Source organism: Pseudophryne corroboree, unplaced genomic scaffold (assembly GCF_028390025.1).
Source record: "Pseudophryne corroboree isolate aPseCor3 unplaced genomic scaffold, aPseCor3.hap2 scaffold_965, whole genome shotgun sequence".
Classification (NCBI taxonomy): domain Eukaryota; kingdom Metazoa; phylum Chordata; class Amphibia; order Anura; family Myobatrachidae; genus Pseudophryne; species Pseudophryne corroboree.
In genome coordinates this window covers 37,864-63,337 of record NW_026970545.1, presented here as the reverse complement: position 1 = coordinate 63,337, position 25,474 = coordinate 37,864, and positions in this window count along the sequence as shown.

The following is a 25,474-nucleotide window of genomic DNA, read 5'->3' as shown; positions in this document are numbered from 1 at the left end:
ATAAATATTAAAATAAATACAACACAGGCCGCTGCCCCTGTATACTATGACAACACAGGATGCTAGCCCTGTATATTATGACAACACAGGCCGCTCCCCCTGTATACTATGGCAGTACAGGATGCTATCCCTGTATATTATGACAGCACAGGCCGCTCCCTCTGTATGTTATGACAACACAGGCCGCTCCCCTATATACTATGACAGCACAGGATGCTACCCCTGTATATTATAGCAACACAGGCCGCTCCCCCTGTATACTATGACAGTACAGGATGCTATCCCTGTATATTATGACAACACAGGCCGCTCCCTCTGTATATTATGACAACACAGGCCGCTCCCCTATATACTATGACAGCACAGGATGCTACCCCTGTATATTATAGCAACACAGGCCGCTCCCCTTGTATACTATGACAGCACAGGATGCTACCCCTGTATATTATGACAACACACGCCACTCCTTCTGTATAGAAAGACAATACATGCCGCTCACCCTATATAATAATAGGAACAAGAAACCACAGGCCCCTCCGCCTGTATATTATGGCAACACAGGTCGCTCCTCCTGTATACTATGACAGTACCGGACGATACCCCTGTATATTATGCCACTACAAACATATATATTGGTAGATGCTCAATTAGCTTAGTGATATCATTCAGGTGCTCGAAAGGGAGGGGTATTTCTGAGCAAGAAAGAAAGGCAATTGGTTTCCCCCAGAACCCTGAATGATAACCGTAACCAGATATAAATCCCACATGATAATAGAATTCAGAGATCTTCGTTACACATATTTGCGCAAATGTGTGAATAAGCCCCAAAGCCGCATCAAGGCGTCTCTGCATATTTGGGGTCCCTAGCGCTATATCTAGGTGCAGGGTGTGGCACCCCAAAACACCAGCATAAGCCAGAAAGCCCAGAGTAGCATACCAGTGAAAACACTATACTTATGCCACTACCCCTGTATACAATGACGACACAGGATGCTAGACCTGTATATTATGACAACACAGGCCGCTCCCACTGTATACTATGACAGCACAGGATGCTACCCCTGTATATTATAGCAACACAGGCCGCTCCCCTTGTATACTATGACAGCACAGGATGCTACCCCTGTATATTATGACAACACACGCCACTCCTTCTGTATAGAAAGAAAATACATGCCGCTCACCCTATGTAATAATAGGAACAAGAAACCACAGGCCCCTCCGCCTGTATATTATGGCAACACAGGTCGCTCCTCCTGTATACTATGACAGTACAGGACGATACCCCTGTATATTATGCCACTACAAACATATATATTGGTAGATGCTCAATTAGCTTAGTGATATCATTCAGGTGCTCGAAAGGGAGGGGTATTTCTGAGCAAGAAAGAAAGGCAATTGGTTTCCCCCAGAACCCTGAATGATAACCGTAAACAGATATAAATCCCACATGATAATAGAATTCAGAGATCTTCGTTACACATATTTGCGCAAATGTGTGAATAAGCCCCAAAGCCGCATCAAGGCGTCTCTGTATATTTGGGGTCCCTAGCGCTATATCTAGGTGCAGGGTGTGGCACCCCAAAACACCAGCATAAGACAGAAAGCCCAGTGTAGCATACCAATGAAAAAACTATAGTTATGCCACTACCCCTGTATACAATGACGGCACAGGATGCTAGACCTGTATATTATGACAACACAGGCCGCTCCCACTGTATACTTTGACAGCACAGGATGCTACCCCTGTATATTATGACAACACAGACTGCACCCCCTGTATACTATGACAGCACAGGATGCAACCCCTGTATACTATGACAGCACAGACCACTTCTTCTGTATAGAAAGCCAATACATGCTGCTCACCCTATATAATAATAGTAACAAGACGCCACAGGCCCCTCCCCCTGTATACTATGACAGCACAGGCTGCTCCCCCTGTATCCAATGATGGCACAGGATGATATCCCTCTATATTATGACAATACAGGCCGCTCCCCCTGTATACTATGACAGCACAGGATGCTACCCCTGTATATTATGAAAACACAGGCCGCTCCCCCTGTAAACTATGAAAGCACAGGATACTACCCCTGTATATTACAGCAACACAGGCCGCTCCTCCTGTATACTATGACAGCACAGGATGCTACCCCTCTATACTATGACAGCACAGGCCACTTCTGTATAGAAAGCCAATACATGCTGCTCACCCTATATAATAGTAACAAGACATCACAGGCTGCTCCCCTTGTATACTATGACAGCACAGGCCGCTCCCCCTGTATACAATGACGGCACAGGATGCTACCCCTGTATATTATGACAATACAGGTCGCTCCTTCTGTATAGAAAGACAATACATGCTGCTTTCCCTATATAATAATAGTAACAAGACACCACAGGCCCCTCCGCCTGCATATTATGACAACACAGGTCGCTCCTCCTGTATACTATGACAGTACAGGACGCTGCCCCTGTATATTATGCTACTACCCCTGTATACAATGACGACACAGGATGCTACCCCTGTATATTATGACAAAACAGGCCGCTCCACCTGTATAATATGACAGCAGATGATGCTACCCCTGTATATTATGTAAACACAGGCCACTCCCCCTGTATACTATGACAGCACATGATGCTACCCCTGTATATTATGTTAATACAGACCGCTCCCCCTGTATACTATGACAGCACATTAGGCTACACTTGTATATTATGAAAACACGGGCCGCTCCTCCTGTATACTATGACAACACAGACTGCTACCCCTGTATATTATGACAGCACAGGCCGCTCCCCCTGTATACTATGACAGCACAGGTTGCTACCCCTGTATATTATGACAACACAGGCCGCTCCTCCTGTATACTATGACAACACAGACTGCTACCCCTGTATATTATGACAGCACAGGCCGCTCCCCCTGTATACTATGACAGCACAGGATGCTATCCCTGTATATTATGACAACACAGGTCGCTCCCCCTGTATACTATGACAGCACAGGATGCTACCCCTGTATACAATGACAGCACAGGCCACTCCTTCTGTATAGAAAGCCAATACATGCTGCTCTCCCTATATAATAATAGTAACAAGACACCACAGGCCCCTCCCCCTGTATACTATGACAGCACAGGCCGCTCCATCTGTATTCAATGACGGCACAGAATGATACCCCTGTATATTATGACAATACAGGCCGCTCCCCCTGTATACTATGAAAGCACATTATGCTACTCTTGTATATTATGAAAACACAGGCCGCTCCTCCTGTATACTATGACAACACAGGCTGCTACCCCTGTATATTTAAGCAACACAGGTCGCTCCCTCTGTATACTATGACAGCACAGGATGCTACCCCTGTATATAATGAAAACACAGGCCGCTCCCCCTGTATACCATGACAGCACAGGATGCTACCCCTGTAAATTATAGCAACACAGGCCACTCCCCCTGTATAATATGACAGCACAGGATGACAACACAGGCCGCTCCTCCTGTATACTATGACAGCACAGGATGCTCCCCCTGTATATTATGACAGCACAGGATGCTCCCCCTGTATATTATGACAATACAGGCCGCTCCCCCTGTATACGATGACAGCACAGGATGCTACCCCTGTATATTATGACAACACAGGCCGCTCCCCCTGTATAGTATGACAGCACAGGATGCTATCCCTGTATATTATGACAACACAGCCCACTGCCCCTGTATACTATGACAGAACAGGCCGCTCCCCTGTATACAATGACGGCACAGGATGCTATCCCTGTATATTATGACAATACAGGCCGCTCCCCCTGTATACTATGACAGCACAGGATGACAACACAGGCCGCTCCTCCTGTATACTATGACAGCACAGGATGCTACCCCTGTATATTATGACAATACAGGCCGCTCCCCCTGTATACGATGACAGCACAGGATGCTACCCCTGTATATTATGACAACACAGGCCACTCCCGCTGTATACTATGACAGCACAGGATGCTAACCCTGTATATTATGACAACACAGGCCGCTCCCCCTGTATACTAGGACAGCACAGGATGCTAATATAGAAAGCAAACACATGCCGCTCACCCTATATAATAATAATAATAAGACACCACAGGACCCTCCCCCTGTATACTATGACAGCACAGGCTGCTCCCCCTGTATCCAATGATGGCACAGGATGATATCCCTCTATATTATGACAATACCCCTGTATCCAATGATGGCACAGGATGATATCCCTCTATATTATGACAATACAGGCCGCTCCCCCTGTATACTATGACAGCACAGGATGCTACCCCTGTATATTATGAAAACACAGGCCGCTCCCCCTGTACACTATGAAAGCACAGGATGCTACCCCTGTATATTATGACAACACACGCCACTCCTTCTGTATAGAAAGACAATACATGCCGCTCACCCTATATAATAATAGGAACAAGAAACCACAGGCCCCTCCGCCTGTATATTATGGCAACACAGGTCGCTCCTCCTGTATACTATGACAGTACCGGACGATACCCCTGTATATTATGCCACTACAAACATATATATTGGTAGATGCTCAATTAGCTTAGTGATATCATTCAGGTGCTCGAAAGGGAGGGGTATTTCTGAGCAAGAAAGAAAGGCAATTGGTTTCCCCCAGAACCCTGAATGATAACCGTAACCAGATATAAATCCCACATGATAATAGAATTCAGAGATCTTCGTTACACATATTTGCGCAAATGTGTGAATAAGCCCCAAAGCCGCATCAAGGCGTCTCTGTATAATTGGGGTCCCTAGCGCTATATCTAGGTGCAGGGTGTGGCACCCCAAAACACCAGCATAAGCCAGAAAGCCCAGAGTAGCATACCAGTGAAAAAACTATACTTATGCCACTACCCCTGTATACAATGACGACACAGGATGCTAGACCTGTATATTATGACAACACAGGCCGCTCCCACTGTATACTATGACAGCAGAGGATGCTACCCCTGTATATTATAGCAACACAGGCCGCTCCCCTTGTATACTATGACAGCACAGGATGCTACCCCTGTATATTATGACAACAAACGCCACTCCTTCTGTATAGAAAGAAAATACATGCCGCTCACCCTATGTAATAATAGGAACAAGAAACCACAGGCCCCTCCGCCTGTATATTATGGCAACACAGGTCACTCCTCCTGTATACTATGACAGTACAGGACGATACCCCTGTATATTATGCCACTTGTTGCCATATAGACCATTACATAACAATATAATTTAGTAGGTACCAAAGTTAGAACAAATTATGTAAATTAAATAATATGATTTATTACCCAATGTGATTTTAACCAGTTAAGAGTGTGTGTATATATATATTATTGTAAGGTATAACTTAAATAGGTTTGAATGTATTAGTCTTATGTTTTGAGAATTTAGTAGCATGTATTTCTGTGTGTTTTACTGCAAGATTATGGGTCATTATGTAAGAGACAGGTTTTCTCTGTGTAAGCCATATAGCCAGAATACACAATACATTGAGCATTACACAAATTCATCCCTTCCATGCCATTATTCATATCTGTATTAATCAAAGGATTAACGTCTGATCTGCGCTATACCAAGTACAATTAAATCAAAGTTTACATGATATGTAGATATATGTATACTGTATACTTGATTCACACACAGCAAATAAATAATCATAACTTGGTGGATAAAGTCAATAGGTCACCTAGCTCAGGTCTCATAATATGCAAACAGTTACTGGTATGAACAGGGTACATTGGAATTCACAATCAAAGATCTTCATACCTTTAGAGAGTACATCAACCAGCTGGCCTATTGTCCAGTTATACTGCTGGCCAGAGGCAATGATAATATAGGATCAAACGCACTATAAACAGGTCACAATCATTTATGCTAACACCCTAGGGCCTAGGCGAAATAGATCGTTTACACATCCATACAAAGGTAGATCTCTGATGGATAAAGGAATACCAAACTTTATGATCCCAAAATTCTCTACATGCTCACCACCGTGGGACGGAGTTAGCAGAGAACGTTTTATTACACTTTGGAATCTGTCAAAACCTATAATTATGTACTCCATTGGAAACTGTGGGCATATACTAGTTTTGAATTGGTAGAATATAGGATATAAGGGGCAGTCTGATAGATAGAGAGTTAGAAGGAGAGGAGGAAGGAACGAAGTCCAGAGGGAGTCAGGATCCTAAGACGGTAGCTATGAATTATGCCCTCACATATTCTTGCAAGTGTATAGTATGTGTATTAATTGTTTAAGTTTGTATAACTGTTTGTGTTTTATGTATGTACCATGGTTAAGGAAGTACAGATAAATTATAAGATTTATTATCATTGTGTTATCTTATCTTGTAATTTGTATCACCTATAATAAATGTACTAGACAAAATAGAGCTGGTATTCCAAGTCTTGAACTCATTTTCGGAATCACTAAAGTTATACATGAAATCTGCATATATTATATAAGGCTCTGCAAGTTGGGACAATTGACTTGTAGTCAAAGTATAGTACTTATATGTTCAATGAGCCAGGATTATATATCTCTGTAAAGTATATTTAGGCTTTGCCTGGAAATATTTCCTGGACAGTAGAGATATAGCTCCTTTAATCTGAGCCAATCACAGGTATTAAATAGGAACGTCCACGCATAACATATTGTGTGATTGGACCAGTACTAAACATCACCCCTTTTGTTATGAGCCCACCTATTTGTAAGCCTATTATAATATATTTGCAGATATAAAATACATAAACCATTATATCAATATATGATATAATAAATATATGTTATACAAGATTCCATAAATCAACATTGGCGACCACGGAAGGGACTTGGAATTATTCAGTATCAATTTTGACTAAATACAATATTTAGGGGCAGCGCAAGGGCTATAAGCCCGCTGGGCAAAATACAAGATCACAGTGGAATAAGTTGCAAATGACTAGAGAATTTTATTTTCTAAAAAAGGCCTAAAGTAAGAAATTAAAAAACACGGGTGTTAGAGTTTAACTTATCAGGCTAGCGAACAGATAAGGGAGGATACCACGTGCAAAATATAGGAAATATTGTTCCCAAATACTAAAAGTTTGTAATTCTCAGTGATAGAATACATATAACGAAAGGGAATAAATCTGTAAAATGGCTACAATGTCAAATATAGACAGCATTGTAGTGAAATACATCACAAAGCAAAAGTGTACAGACTTTGCTTGTGATGCCAAATTAAAAGAAAACCCATGGAGCTATGTCCAGGGTTTGTTTGATGATGAAATTAAATCATCAAAGAAAAGGAAACAGAAAGGAATAGCCATTGCAGGCTTGTATGCAGCCTGTTTGGCTATGGATGCTAAATTAAGCAGTTTAGCTAAAACCCTACAAAAATGTAGAGAAGAATCTAATTTAAAAGAAACAGAAAGCAAGGAAAAAATAGATCAGCTAAATATCCAAATTAAAACTTTAACAACACTTAATGACATGGGTAAAATCTCCCAGGATGAAGTGTTACAGAAACATAAAAATGCTCAGAGGGAATCCACAGAATGTAGGAGAGCTCTAACAGAGGTTACAACAGAGAGAGATGAGATAATAAGTGCATATAAAGTTATGCAGGGACAGCTCACAGAATGTATGAAAGGGAAAGCAATTGACCATACCCCTTGTGTGGACAGGGAGATGCAGCTTATGCAAGAGATATCTGTTCTGAAAGGACATATTGCTGCAAACATTAGGATAGGAACTGCAGCCACTGCCCCATATCCTATCTATGCATATGAAAGAGAACAATGGGACACAAATCATGAGGACAGAGAGGACTGCTGGGGAGAGGGGAATTCTACTGAATCTACCCTCAGGGTACCCATAGCAATGGGAGAGTTTGCAGAATCAGCAGCGAATAGGGAGTGCTCTATATTAATAGGCACAGATAGTAGTGATGAAGAAGTACAGACAGAAATTGAGGCACACAGGGCTCATAAACAGCCAGCATTCCTCACTGAGAGTAGGAACACCCTATTGGGATTCAATAGTGAAGGAGAGGCCATTCACTCAAGGGCCCCTAGTGCCAATCATCCCCCACAACCCATAAAAACACTTATGGGAGTGGCAGATATGATTGGAAAAATGAGTTCAGGAGAACACATCACCTCCCATGCAGCTAATGTTCAGCAGAGGTGTGAACTTCTAGGAATTAGAAATCTCACTGATCAGGTTAAGGTACTGCAATTAACAATTCCATTAGCTGCTTGGAGCGCTTTGCCAGATCTGATTAAAGAAGGTAAAGGTACATATGAAGAAACTGTAGAGGAGCTACAAAAGATAATTAACCCTTCAGTAGCAGGCACAATGGTTGCATATGAAATCAAACAGCAAAGTGAGGAGAACCCATTAATATATGCAAATAGATTGTGGGCAGCATATAGTGCAGGAAACAGCAAAAATGACAACAGTCAGAAAAACAGCAAAGATTTCAAAAACTTGTTGGTGCATAACTCGCACCCCACAATTAAAGCTAAGTGTGAACACTTGATAGATACCGTAAAGCATAGCTATGATAAAGTAATGGGATTAATGCAGCGGTCCTTTCAAGCAGTACAGGCCAGTAAGCAACGTAAGATGGCAGAAAGGAATGAGAAATGTGTTATAAAGAGGGTTGCAGCATTAGAGTCAGAAGGTAAACCAATGGTGGTTGAAGGGCCCCACATTCCAGGGGAGGTAAACACACCATTTAACCCACGATGGAACACAGGGTCACAAAGGAGAGGGGGAATGTTTAAAGAGAGATCCATTTTTAGAGGTGGAGGTAGAGGATACCAAGGACATTCAAATGATGGAGCTTGGAATAGACACATGGGTTACTCACAACATTTTGGGAACAGAGGAAAGGACACAGAGTTTAAACACCAGGGTCCCACTTACACAGAGCTAAGACACCAGCTACAGGCCATAAAAGAGAAGTATGAGAATTTAGAAAAAGCAAACAAAGTGCAGCAAGCTGACACACAAAAGGAGAAAAATTGACAGTCAGTGGCCCCAAGGATAGTTGCACCAATCACTTTAGATAGGTGCGGGCGCCCTCAAGTCTCGGTTCTGGTCAGGGGCCACCAGCACACAATGTTACTAGACACCGGTGCCGCCATATCAATCCTACATGATGATCAGCCACATCACTCTCCTCTGTCAGCAGGAAAAACAATACATCTCCAAAGCTTTGCAGGGAATAAGGTAGATACAGTGCTGTCAAACCCTCTCCAAATACAAATAGGAGATGTATCTGCAATTCACACATTTGCATTAGCCTCACTGCCAAGTGAAACTAATTTATTAGGGTCTGACTTTATGACCCCTAATGGGTGTATATTGGATCAGACTAACCTTTTACTTCTGCAGAGTTCTCCTAATGTAACACCTGAGGTTGTAATTATACCAGATTCCCATGTAATTGCTGCTGTAAAACCCAATAATGCGAAATATGATGTGCTTAAGGCTAATGTTGATCATCCTGACAAAGATTTGGTATTACCATTACTTGAACAGTTTCAGGATGCTTTTGCTAAACACAAACATGACTGTGGGAAGGTAAACAAGGTGATTGAAGTCAGTGGTCTTGACCCTCCCCCACAGAAGCAGTACAATTTCCCACAGGAGGCCATAAGCTTCATTCAAGAAACAATTGACTCTCTGTTAGAGCAGCGTGTAATCAGACCATGTGTATCCACTAACAATGCGCCAATATGGCCAGTACGGAAACCGGATGGTTCCTGGCGGCTCACAATTGACTACCGCAAACTTAATGGCCTTACGCTTAGCTGCGCACCCACTGTTGCGTCAATGCCAGACATTCTAAAAATGTTAAGCCCAGAGCATAAATGGTTCACAGTTTTAGATATTTCAAATGGGTTTTGGTCTCTGCCTCTATCTGAAGAGTGTCAATACAAATTTGCCTTCACATTTCTGGGAAAGCAATACACGTTTACATGTCTTCCACAGGGCTTCCATAATTCTCCATCATTTTTCCATACTACGATGAGAGAAATTTTAACTGATTTTTCTTCCCACAAGAATTTATTGCAGTATGTAGATGATCTCTTACTAGCAACAGAGACAAAGGAAGAGCATCTTCAGCTACTGGGAGAACTCCTTGGCATCCTCAAAGACGCAGGTTTGAAGTGTAACCCATCTAAAGCTCAGATTTTACGGGAATCTGTTTCCTTCCTGGGGATCAGTGTTACGGCTGATGGGAGAACAATATCGGCAGATAAGGTAAAAACCATCCTTCGTTTACCCCTTCCTGTCAGCATACCTACACTGAGATCCTTCCTGGGGTTGGTAAATTACTCTAGGTCCTTCATTTCTGATTTTTCACAAATATCTGCACCTCTCTATTCTCTCCTCAAAAAGGATATAAAATGGGAATGGACCCCCAGTCACACAAAGGCAGTAGAAACATTAAAAGAAGCACTAGCTAGTGCCCCTGCCCTTGCAAATCCAGACCCACAGTTACCCTTTCACTTAGAGACAGCAGCAACAGAAACAGCCATGTCTGCAGTCCTGTCACAGGAAATACATGCACAGCAAAGGCCCATAGCTTATGCATCAAAGTTACTGACACCAGTGGAATTAAAATACTCTGTGTGTGAAAAACACCTTCTTGCCACATTTTGGGCAGTAAAACAGTTCACATACATGATAGGCCTGAACCCTATCATCTTACATTCCACGCACACACCAACAAGGTTCCTCCTCACAGACAGAATCAAAGATGGGAATGTCTCTAATGCCAGGTTAGCACATTGGGCCCTTTTGTTGCAGGATCGAGATATAACAGTGAAGGCAACTAACAGTCCATCCACCTGTGCATATGGACTAATATACCAGGGACTGACACACACATGTGACTTACTCCCAGCTGACCATTCAAAACATTTGTTTAGAGCAATGCCACAGGAGGCTACAGCCCCTGAACAAACCACCCAGATCTTTACAGATGGTTCATGTTTTTATGTACATGGGTCACCCCATGCAGGTTTTGGTCTGTACATAATGCATCCCCAAACCACACCACAATCTGTTTTTCGATCTTGTGATGTAAAGTCTGCACAGTACGCTGAGCTGGCAGCAGTAGCACATGCCCTTGAATTATTCCAAGACCACAAACATGAAATCGCATTGTACTCGGACTCAGCATGGGTGTGTAATGCCCTTACTGAATTTTTGCCCTTTTGGCAAACTCATCAGTATACCTCATCTGATGGAAGCCCTCTTAAATATGCAGACCTTCTCCAGTACATAGTTTCCCTGGCACAGAGTCTAACACATGTCCCCTGGGTCTGTAAAGTCAAAGGGCATTCACCTGCATCACCACACCATGAACAGAATGAAATGTCTGACCTTTTAGCCAAACAAGGGGCACAAGAGGGGGAGCTGTGGCAGATACCGAAAGCAAGCCCAGAGCCAAAAGTGTGCCCTCTTGTATGTGCAGTGGCAAAAAGGCCAGAGATGATAAATGCACCAGACATTTCAGAGATCCAAATGCAGGACCCTGAAATTAAAGAAATCATACAAAAGTTGAGGAATGAGGAGTTGGACTTAACAGAGGGAAATACATTGGCAAAACACACACCAAATCTAACACTAACAGAGGACAAGGAAATGCTTATCCACAATGGGGAAGATACAACATGGGTAGTCCCAAAAGAGTACAGGAATGAAATGATATATCTTGTACACGACCTCCCCACAGGTGGACACCAGGGTGTAGAAAAGACACAGCAGAGACTAAAAACAATAGGTTGGTGGCCAGATATGGTAAAAGATGTACAGCAATACTGTGACAACTGTGTGGTATGTGCCCAAGTTAACCCAGCACCTAGAAAGATAAATGCTCCACTGAGAATCCAGAGAAGGGAAGGTCCCTGGAATGCCTTACAAATTGATTACATGGGCCCTCTGCCTGCCACAGCTAAAAATAACAAATACGTGTTGGTTGTGACTGACCTATTTTCAAAATGGGTAGAAATTTTTCCCTCTAAAAGTAACACAGCCCTGAGCACAGCAAAAATTCTGGTTGATCAGATATTCACACGGTGGGGCCTTCCAACATCGGTTGAATCAGACCAAGGTTCACATTTCACAGGTAATGTGATGCAAACATGCCTGGAAATGCTGGGAATAAAACAAAGCTTCCATGTCCCTTTTCATCCTGAATCTTCTGGACAGGTGGAACGTGCCAACAGACAGATCAAAACTATGTTGAGAAAGTTTGTTGGCATAAATGGTAAGAACTGGGATAATTTGTTACCCCTAGTGGCAATGGCAATAAGGGCCACACCTTCATCAGCGACCCGATTGACCCCCTTTGAATTAATGACAGGCAGGCAAATGAGATTGCCAGAGCACCTTTGGATAGATCTACACACCCCTACTATTGATAGACTATCAATGGATCAGTACCTTACAAAACTGCAAAAAGCACTCACAGAGGTTCATCTGTTTGCAGCACAGCAGTTAGGGAAAGCACAGAGAAAAGCAAAGGCTTATTTTGACAAAGGTGTAAGAGAAAATTGTTGGGAAGTTGGAGAAAGGGTCATGTTTCTAGAACTCCGACCTACAGACCATGGTCTGGGCAAGAAATGGAGAGGACCATTTTCAATAGTGGACAGACTGAGTCCCTCAGTATACAAATTAAGAATCAACGATGCAAAGAAAGTGCAGGACAAATGGGTACATGCCAATCAGATGAAACTGTACAAAGGAGAAGGGTCAACTGAGTAGCGCATCTCTTTCTTTCTTATAATTTTATTTTGTTTTGTTTTGGTTTTTCAGAAAAATGAGAATCCCAACTTTGGTCCTGTCCTTCGTGGTGGGCCTCCAGATCCAGTGTACCAGTGAGGTCAACATTTCAATTAGAGTGGAAGCCAATCCGATTCACTGTAAAGAGGGAGAATCCATCCTCCTTCCAGTGTCAGTACAAGGCACAACAGGGAAACAGGTATCCTGGTGGGGCCCAGCAGACAAAGAAATTAAAGCCTGGGATAATGGAAACGCAGGAAACTCACCACATTACATGGGTAGAATACATGTTTTTCCAAATGGATCACTATTGCTTAGCCATGCAAACCCTACAGACACAGGAACCTGGATATATGGTTTTATCATCCCCATTCCCATGTATGGGAATCCACCCACAGTAAAGAGGACTTATGTTCCTGGGAGCATCACACTGAATGTGTCCCAGAAAAGAGACCCTACTCCCCCAAGTACCACAACAAAGGCTAAATCACTGCCATCTACTAAAACAGCTGAGTGCCCACCAACAAGTGAAGGACCCACAAGTGGCCTTACTGCCACCTCCATTCCTGGTTCCTTGATAAACAATGTACAATATATACATGTACCAGTAGTCCTAAATCTATCAAAATGGAATATGGCAGAATTTGGTTATTGTGTAAATAGTAATGTTTCTTTATTCTATGCTTCATTACTAGTAGATATTGTTGCTTCTCACCAGAGCAGAACTCAAGACCCATACACAGGGCAGGCAACCCCTAACCAAAAAGGTATTTTTAGATCCAGGAAATTACAAAGCTTAGATGGGATCATTGGATCCATCCCTGGACTGTTTGGTTCCGGGATGTCAATTTGGAATAGGGCGGATTTGGAAGTCATCCGCAGACACATAGGCAATTTTGAGCAGAAAGAGGGGCAATATGTTTTGAAGCCTGTCCTGCAGGGCATTGAGGGTCTGGCCAGTGAAGAAAAATTTACTGTTTATAACATGCATGATATAGCAAGATTGTTTTCAGAGACCCAAGCCAAGATAAACGAAATCATTGAACTGAACAATAGAGAAGCCAGACAAAATCAGGTGGGGAAAGAAATAATATGCACTGCATATGGTAATTATGTCCTCAACGCAATCACACATGTAATTAGAGACCTACAATCTGGTAGAATACCTGACATTTTAAGAGATAATGACCTGACCAATTGGTATTGCTCGCAATCTGACATTGGGCATGGGGAAAATACCCCAAGAGATGGTTGCAGACCTCTGCCCATCTCCACAATTAGGAATTTAGGCACTGTGACCCCCCACCCAAATAGAGGTTCACCCCGTTGTTACAACAAGCAGCAACCTTGTGCAGTCAGCGATATCCTATATGTCTCCTTTACCATTTCTCTACCTGTGTTCGACCCAAGCAAGTCTTTATTTGACAAACTGTCTACAGTTCACTCCATTGGATATTTGGAAAAGGACATTTACAAAGAGCGGCTGGACCTACCAGAACTACTGGTCCGAGTCGACGACATCTGGAAAGTTCCACATACTGCTTGCTGTGCAGTCAAGGGAAACCAATACTTGTGTCGCTGCAATGTTTTCGAAATTGAGACGCCAATCTGCGGCCTAGAATCAAGTAAACCAAGTACCCTAATCACAGATATAAATGAACTTGCCACCATTCCCAGCAAAGATATGGATATGGGAGGACCTGAACACAGTGCAAAGCCAAATACATCAACCAGCTATACAGCCAGAGACATTGCTTGTCCAGTGCAGCTAACAAAATGGAGAACTCCAGCGGTGAAGGTTACATACAACATGAATGGACAGTACTGCATAGTCACAAATCACGGAGAGTTCTTGTATGGGGAAAAGTCATGTCCAGTGCCAAACCCAAATTTCTGCTTTAGCCCACATGAGTATACCACCATTGGTCAGACGGTTATCACCCCAATCCCCGTTTATGAAGAGGACATAAATATAGATAGTGAACCAGAAATCTCAAACCTTGGAGAATATATACCTGTGTTCAACATACACATAGATAGTTTAACCTTAGATTTACAGAAACTCCTGGATAGGAAAGACACACACATAGTTCAAATTAATAACATGGTTGAGAAGGCAGATGCCACACTAAATAAATTACTGCATGATGGAGATTTTGAAATAACCATGACAAACACCTGGCTGGAGATTGGTTTAAAGGGCTTGCTGATCGGTCAAACAATCTTGCTAATCATTTTAATTTCACTGATATTGTGGCTTAAGCGCCTTATAAGGCAGGAACGCAGTAAGCTAGAAAAACTGGTAGATGCAAGATATAAGCAATTATTATGTTAATGTATGTGTGGCCATCATCATCAATTCTCACGGCCACAAGGGGGCGACTGTTGCCATATAGACCATTACATAACAATATAATTTAGTAGGTACCAAAGTTAGAACAAATTATGTAAATTAAATAATATGATTTATTACCCAATGTGATTTTAACCAGTTAAGAGTGTGTGTATATATATATTATTGTAAGGTATAACTTAAATAGGTTTGAATGTATTAGTCTTATGTTTTGAGAATTTAGTAGCATGTATTTCTGTGTGTTTTACTGCAAGATTATGGGTCATTATGTAAGAGACAGGTTTTCTCTGTGTAAGCCATATAGCCAGAATACACAATACATTGAGCATTACACAAATTCATCCCTTCCATGCCATTATTCATATCTGTATTAATCAAAGGATTAACGTCTGATCTGCGCTATACCAAGTACAATTAAATCAAAGTTTACATGATATGTAGATATATGTATACTGTATACTTGATTCACACACAGCAAATAAATAATCATAACTTGGTGGATAAAGTCAATAGGTCACCTAGCTCAGGTCTCATAATATGCAAACAGTTACTGGTATGAACAGGGTACATTGGAATTCACAATCAAAGATCTTCATACCTTTAGAGAGTACATCAACCAGCTGGCCTATTGTCCAGTTATACTGCTGGCCAGAGGCAATGATAATATAGGATCAAACGCACTATAAACAGGTCACAATCATTTATGCTAACACCCTAGGGCCTAGGCGAAATAGATCGTTTACACATCCATACAAAGGTAGATCTCTGATGGATAAAGGAATACCAAACTTTATGATCCCAAAATTCTCTACATGCTCACCACCGTGGGACGGAGTTAGCAGAGAACGTTTTATTACACTTTGGAATCTGTCAAAACCTATAATTATGTACTCCATTGGAAACTGTGGGCATATACTAGTTTTGAATTGGTAGAATATAGGATATAAGGGGCAGTCTGATAGATAGAGAGTTAGAAGGAGAGGAGGAAGGAACGAAGTCCAGAGGGAGTCAGGATCCTAAGACGGTAGCTATGAATTATGCCCTCACATATTCTTGCAAGTGTATAGTATGTGTATTAATTGTTTAAGTTTGTATAACTGTTTGTGTTTTATGTATGTACCATGGTTAAGGAAGTACAGATAAATTATAAGATTTATTATCATTGTGTTATCTTATCTTGTAATTTGTATCACCTATAATAAATGTACTAGACAAAATAGAGCTGGTATTCCAAGTCTTGAACTCATTTTCGGAATCACTAAAGTTATACATGAAATCTGCATATATTATATAAGGCTCTGCAAGTTGGGACAATTGACTTGTAGTCAAAGTATAGTACTTATATGTTCAATGAGCCAGGATTATATATCTCTGTAAAGTATATTTAGGCTTTGCCTGGAAATATTTCCTGGACAGTAGAGATATAGCTCCTTTAATCTGAGCCAATCACAGGTATTAAATAGGAACGTCCACGCATAACATATTGTGTGATTGGACCAGTACTAAACATCACCCCTTTTGTTATGAGCCCACCTATTTGTAAGCCTATTATAATATATTTGCAGATATAAAATACATAAACCATTATATCAATATATGATATAATAAATATATGTTATACAAGATTCCATAAATCAACACACTACAAACATATATATTGGTAGATGCTCAATTAGCTTAGTGATATCATTCAGGTGCTCGAAAGGGAGGGGTATTTCTGAGCAAGAAAGAAAGGCAATTGGTTTCCCCCAGAACCCTGAATGATAACCGTAAACAGATATAAATCCCACATGATAATAGAATTCAGAGATCTTCGTTACACATATTTGCGCAAATGTGTGAATAAGCCCCAAAGCCGCATCAAGGCGTCTCTGTATATTTGGGGTCCCTAGCGCTATATCTAGGTGCAGGGTGTGGCACCCCAAAACACCAGCATAAGCCAGAAAGCCCAGTGTAGCATACCAATGAAAAAACTATAGTTATGCCACTACCCCTGTATACAATGACGACACAGGATGCTAGACCTGTATATTATGACAACACAGGCCGCTCCCACTGTATACTTTGACAGCACAGGATGCTACCCCTGTATATTATGACAACACAGACTGCTCCCTCTGTATACTATGACAGCACAGGAAGCAACCCCTGTATACTATGACAGCACAGACCACTTCTTCTGTATAGAAAGCCAATACATGCTGCTCACCCTATATAATAATAGTAACAAGACGCCACAGGCCCCTCCCCCTGTATACTATGACAGCACAGGCTGCTCCCCCTGTATCCAATGATGGCACAGGATGATATCCCTCTATATTATGACAATACAGGCCGCTCCCCCTGTATACTATGACAGCACAGGATGCTACCCCTGTATATTATGAAAACACAGGCCGCTCCCCCTGTAACTATGAAAGCACAGGATGCTACCCCTGTATATTACAGCAACACAGGCCGCTCCTCCTGTATACTATGACAGCACAGGATGCTACCCCTCTATACTATGACAGCACAGGCCACTTCTGTATAGAAAGCCAATACATGCTGCTCACCCTATATAATAGTAACAAGACATCACAGGCTGCTCCCCTTGTATACTATGACAGCACAGGCCGCTCCCCCTGTATACAATGACGGCACAGGATGCTACCCCTGTATATTATGACAATACAGGCCGCTCCTTCTGTATAGAAAGCCAATACATGCTGCTTTCCCTATATAATAATAGTAACAAGACACCACAGGCCCCTCCGCCTGCATATTATGACAACACAGGTCGCTCCTCCTGTATACTATGACAGTACAGGACGCTGCCCCTGTATATTATGCTACTACCCCTGTATACAATGACGACACAGGATGCTACCCCTGTATATTATGACAAAACAGGCTGCTCCACCTGTATAATATGACAGCAGATGATGCTACCCCTGTATATTATGTAAACACAGGCCACTCCCCCTGTATACTATGACAGCACATGATGCTACCCCTGTATATTATGTTAATACAGACCGCTCCCCCTGTATACTATGACAGCACATTAGGCTACCCTTGTATATTATGAAAACACAGGCCGCTCCTCCTGTATACTATGACAACACAGACTGCTACCCCTGTATATTATGACAGCACAGGCCGCTCCCCCTGTATACTATGACAGCACAGGTTGCTACCCCTGTATATTATGACAACACAGGCCGCTCCTCCTGTATACTATGACAACACAGACTGCTACCCCTGTATATTATGACAGCACAGGCCGCTCCCCCTGTATACTATGACAGCACAGGATGCTATCCCTGTATATTATGACAACACAGGTCGCTCCCCCTGTATACTATGACAGCACAGGATGCTACCCCTGTATACAATGACAGCACAGGCCACTCCTTCTGTATAGAAAGCCAATACATGCTGCTCTCCCTATATAATAATAGTAACAAGACACCACAGGCCCCTCCCCCTGTATACTATGACAGCACAGGCCGCTCCATCTGTATTCAATGACGGCACAGAATGATACCCCTGTATATTATGACAATACAGGCCGCTCCCCCTGTATACTATGAAAGCACATTATGCTACTCTTGTATATTATGAAAACACAGGCCGCTCCTCCTGTATACTATGACAACACAGGCTGCTACCCCTGTATATTTAAGCAACACAGGTCGCTCCCTCTGTATACTATGACAGCACAGGATGCTACCCCTGTATATAATGAAAACACAGGCCGCTCCCCCTGTATACCATGACAGCACAGGATGCTACCCCTGTAAATTATAGCAACACAGGCCACTCCCCCTGTATAATATGACAGCACAGGATGACAACACAGGCCGCTCCTCCTGTATACTATGACAGCACAGGATGCTCCCCCTGTATATTATGACAGCACAGGATGCTCCCCCTGTATATTATGACAATACAGGCCGCTCCCCCTGTATACGATGACAGCACAGGATGCTACCCCTGTATATTATGACAACACAGGCCGCTCCCCCTGTATAGTATGACAGCACAGGATGCTATCCCTGTATATTATGACAACACAGCCCACTGCCCCTGTATACTATGACAGAACAGGCCGCTCCCCTGTATACAATGACGGCACAGGATGCTATCCCTGTATATTATGACAGTACAGGCCGCTCCCCCTGTATACTATGTCAGCACAGGATGACAACACAGGCCTCTCCTCCTGTATACTATGACAGCACAGGATGCTACCCCTGTATATTATGACAATACAGGCCGCTCCCCCTGTATACGATGACAGCACAGGATGCTACCCCTGTATATTATGACAACACAGGCCACTCCCGCTGTATACTATGACAGCACAGGATACTATCCCTGTATATTATGACAACACAGGCCGCTCCCCCTGTATACTAGGACAGCACAGGATGCTAATATAGAAAGCAAACACATGCCGCTCACCCTATATAATAATAATAATAAGACACCACAGGACCCTCCCCCTGTATACTATGACAGCACAGGCTGCTCCCCCTGTATCCAATGATGGCACAGGATGATATCCCTCTATATTATGACAATACAGGCCGCTCCCCCTGTATACTATGACAGCACAGGATGCTACCCCTGTATATTATGAAAACACAGGCCGCTCCCCCTGTACACTATGAAAGCACAGGATGCTACCCCTGTATATTACAGCAACACAGGCCGCTCCTCCTGTATACTATGACAGCACAGGATGCTACCCCTCTATACTATGACAGCACAGGCCACTTCTGTATAGAAAGCCAATACATGCTGCTCACCCTATATAATAGTAACAAGACATCACAGGCTGCTCCCCTTGTATACTATGACAGCACAGGCCGCTCCCCCTGTATACAATGACGGCACAGGATGCTACCCCTGTATATTATGACAATACAGGCCGCTCCTTCTGTATAGAAAGCCAATACATGCTGCTTTCCCTATATAATAATAGTAACAAGACACCACAGGCCCCTCCGCCTGCATATTATGACAACACAGGTCGCTCCTCCTGTATACTATGACAGTACAGGACGCTGCCCCTGTATATTATGCTACTACCCCTGTATACAATGACGACACAGGATGCTACCCCTGTATATTATGACAAAACAGGCCGCTCCACCTGTATAATATGACAGCAGATGATGCTACCCCTGTATATTATGTAAACACAGGCCACTCCCCCTGTATACTATGACAGCACATGATGCTACCCCTGTATATTATGTTAATACAGACCGCTCCCCCTGTATACTATGACAGCACATTAGGCTACCCTTGTATATTATGAAAACACAGGCCGCTCCTCCTGTATACTATGACAACACAGACTGCTACCCCTGTATATTATGACAGCACAGGCCGCTCCCCCTGTATACTATGACAGCACAGGTTGCTACCCCTGTATATTATGACAACACAGGCCGCTCCTCCTGTATACTATGACAACACAGACTGCTACCCCTGTATATTATGACAGCACAGGCCGCTCCCCCTGTATACTATGACAGCACAGGATGCTATCCCTGTATATTATGACAACACAGGTCGCTCCCCCTGTATACTATGACAGCACAGGATGCTACCCCTGTATACAATGACAATACAGGCCGCTCCCCCTGTATACTATGACAGCACAGGATGACAACACAGGCCTCTCCTCCTGTATACTATGACAGCACAGGATGCTACCCCTGTATATTATGACAATACAGGCCGCTCCCCCTGTATACGATGACAGCACAGGATGCTACCCCTGTATATTATGACAACCCAGGCCACTCCCGCTGTATACTATGACAGCACAGGATGCTATCCCTGTATATTATGACAACACAGGCCGCTCCCCCTGTATACTAGGACAGCACAGGATGCTAATATAGAAAGCAAACACATGCCGCTCACCCTATATAATAATAATAATAAGACACCACAGGACCCTCCCCCTGTATACTATGACAGCACAGGCTGCTCCCCCTGTATCCAATGATGGCACAGGATGATATCCCTCTATATTATGACAATACAGGCCGCTCCCCCTGTATACTATGACAGCACAGGATGCTACCCCTGTATATTATGAAAACACAGGCCGCTCCCCCTGTACACTATGAAAGCACAGGATGCTACCCCTGTATATTATGACAACACACGCCACTCCTTCTGTATAGAAAGACAATACATGCCGCTCACCCTATATAATAATAGGAACAAGAAACCACAGGCCCCTCCGCATGTATATTATGGCAACACAGGTCGCTCCTCCTGTATACTATGACAGTACCGGACGATACCCCTGTATATTATGCCACTACAAACATATATATTGGTAGATGCTCAATTAGCTTAGTGATATCATTCAGGTGCTCGAAAGGGAGGGGTATTTCTGAGCAAGAAAGAAAGGCAATTGGTTTCCCCCAGAACCCTGAATGATAACCGTAACCAGATATAAATCCCACATGATAATAGAATTCAGAGATCTTCGTTACACATATTTGCGCAAATGTGTGAATAAGCCCCAAAGCCGCATCAAGGCGTCTCTGTATATTTGGAGTCCCTAGCGCTATATCTAGGTGCAGGGTGTGGCACCCCAAAACACCAGCATAAGCCAGAAAGCCCAGAGTAGCATACCAGTGAAAAAACTATACTTATGCCACTACCCCTGTATACAATGACGACACAGGATGCTAGACCTGTATATTATGACAACACAGGCCGCTCCCACTGTATACTTTGACAGCACAGGATGCTACCCCTATATATTATGACAACACAGACTGCTCCCCCTGTATACTATGACAGCACAGGATGCAACCCCTGTATACTATGACAGCACAGACCACTTCTTCTTTATAGAAAGTCAATACATGCTGCTCACCCTATATAATAATAGTAACAAGACGCCACAGGCCCCTCCCCCTGTATACTATGACAGCACAGGCTGCTCCCCCTGTATCCAATGATGGCACAGGATGATATCCCTCTATATTATGACAATACAGGCCGCTCCCCCTGTATACTATGACAGCACAGGATGCTACCCCTGTATATTATGAAAACACAGGCCGCTCCCCCTGTAAACTATGAAAGCACAGGATGCTACCCCTGTATATTACAGCAACACAGGCCGCTCCTCCTGTATACTATGACAGCACAGGATGCTACCCCTCTATACTATGACAGCACAGGCCACTTCTGTATAGAAAGCCAATACATGCTGCTCACCCTATATAATAGTAACAAGACATCACACGCTGCTCCCCTTGTATACTATGACAGCACAGGCCGCTCCCCCTGTATACAATGACGGCACAGGATGCTACCCCTGTATATTATGACAATACAGGCCGCTCCTTCTGTATAGAAAGCCAATACATGCTGCTTTCCCTATATAATAATAGTAACAAGACACCACAGGCCCCTCCGCCTGCATATTATGACAACACAGGTCGCTCCTCCTGTATACTATGACAGTACAGGACGCTGCCCCTGTATATTATGCTACTACCCCTGTATACAATGACGACACAGGATGCTACCCCTGTATATTATGACAAAACAGGCCGCTCCACCTGTATAATATGACAGCAGATGATGCTACCCCTGTATATTATGTAAACACAGGCCACTCCCCCTGTATACTATGACAGCACATGATGCTACCCCTGTATATTATGTTAATACAGACCGCTCCCCCTGTATACTATGACAGCACATTAGGCTACCCTTGTATATTATGAAAACACAGGCCGCTCCTCCTGTATACTATGACAACACAGACTGCTACCCCTGTATATTATGACAGCACAGGCCGCTCCCCCTGTATACTATGACAGCACAGGTTGCTACCCCTGTATATTATGACAACACAGGCCGCTCCTCCTGTATACTATGACAACACAGACTGCTACCCCTGTATATTATGACAGCACAGGCCGCTCCCCCTGTATACTATGACAGCACAGGATGCTATCCCTGTATATTATGACAACACAGGTCGCTCCCCCTGTATACTATGACAGCACAGGATACTACCCCTGTATATTATGACAGCACAGGCCGCTCCCCCTGTATACTATGACAGCACAGGATGCTATCCCTGTATATTATGAAAACACAGGCCGCTCCTCCTGTATACTATGACAACACAGACTGCTACCCCTGTATATTATGACAGCACAGGCCGCTCCCCCTGTATACTATGACAACACAGGATGCTACCCCTGTATACAATGACAACACAGGATGCTACCCCTGTATACAATGACAGCACAGGATGCTACCCCTGTATACAATGACAGCACAGGCCACTCCTTCTGTATAGAAAGCCAATACATGCTGCTCTCCCTATATAATAATAGTAACAAGACACCACAGGCCCCTCCCCCTGTATACTATGACAGCACAGGCCGCTCCATCTGTATTCAATGACGGCACAGAATGATACCCCTGTATATTATGACAATACAGGCCGCTCCCCCTGTATACTATGAAAGCACATTATGCTACTCTTGTATATTATGAAAACACAGGCCGCTCCTCCTGTATACTATGACAACACAGGCTGCTACCCCTGTATATTTAAGCAACACAGGTCGCTCCCTCTGTATACTATGACAGCACAGGATGCTACCCCTGTATATAATGAAAACACAGGCCGCTCCCCCTGTATACCATGACAGCACAGGATGCTACCCCTGTAAATTATAGCAACACAGGCCACTCCCCCTGTATAATATGACAGCACAGGATGACAACACAGGCCGCTCCTCCTGTATACTATGACAGCACAGGATGCTCCCCCTGTATATTATGACAGCACAGGATGCTCCCCCTGTATATTATGTTAATACAGACCGCTCCCCCTGTATACTATGACAGCACATTAGGCTACCCTTGTATATTATGAAAACACAGGCCGCTCCTCCTGTATACTATGACAACACAGACTGCTACCCCTGTATATTATGACAGCACAGGCCGCTCCCCCTGTATACTATGACAGCACAGGTTGCTACCCCTGTATATTATGACAACACAGGCCGCTCCTCCTGTATACTATGACAACACAGACTGCTACCCCTGTATATTATGACAGCACAGGCCGCTCCCCCTGTATACTATGACAGCACAGGATGCTATCCCTGTATATTATGACAACACAGGTCGCTCCCCCTGTATACTATGACAGCACAGGATGCTACCCCTGTATATTATGACAGCACAGGCCGCTCCCCCTGTATACTATGACAGCACAGGATGCTATCCCTGTATATTATGTAAACACAGGCCGCTCCTCCTGTATACTATGACAACACAGACTGCTACCCCTGTATATTATGACAGCACAGGCCGCTCCCCCTGTATACTTTGACAACACAGGATGCTACCCCTGTATACAATGACAGCACAGGATGCTACCCCTGTATACAATGACAGCACAGGCCACTCCTTCTGTATAGAAAGCCAATACATGCTGCTCTCCCTATATAATAATAGTAACAAGACACCACAGGCCCCTCCCCCTGTATACTATGACAGCACAGGCCGCTCCATCTGTATTCAATGACGGCACAGAATGATACCCCTGTATATTATGACAATACAGGCCGCTCCCCCTGTATACTATGAAAGCACATTATGCTACTCTTGTATATTATGAAAACACAGGCCGCTCCTCCTGTATACTATGACAACACAGGCTGCTACCCCTGTGTATTTTAGCAACACAGGTCGCTCCCCCTGTATACTATGACAGCACAGGATGCTACCCCTGTATACAATGACAGCACAGGCCACTCCTTCTGTATAGAAAGCCAATACATGCTGCTCTCCCTATATAATAATAGTAACAAGACACCACAGGCCCCTCCCCCTGTATACTATGACAGCACAGGCCGCTCCATCTGTATTCAATGACGGCACAGAATGATACCCCTGTATATTATGACAATACAGGCCGCTCCCCCTGTATACTATGAAAGCACATTATGCTACTCTTGTATATTATGAAAACACTGGCCGCTCCTCCTGTATACTATGACAACACAGGCTGCTACCCCTGTATATTTAAGCAACACAGGTCGCTCCCTCTGTATACTATGACAGCACAGGATGCTACCCCTGTATATAATGAAAACACAGGCCGCTCCCCCTGTATACCATGACAGCACAGGATGCTACCCCTGTAAATTATAGCAACACAGGCCACTCCCCCTGTATAATATGACAGCACAGGATGACAACACAGGCCGCTCCTC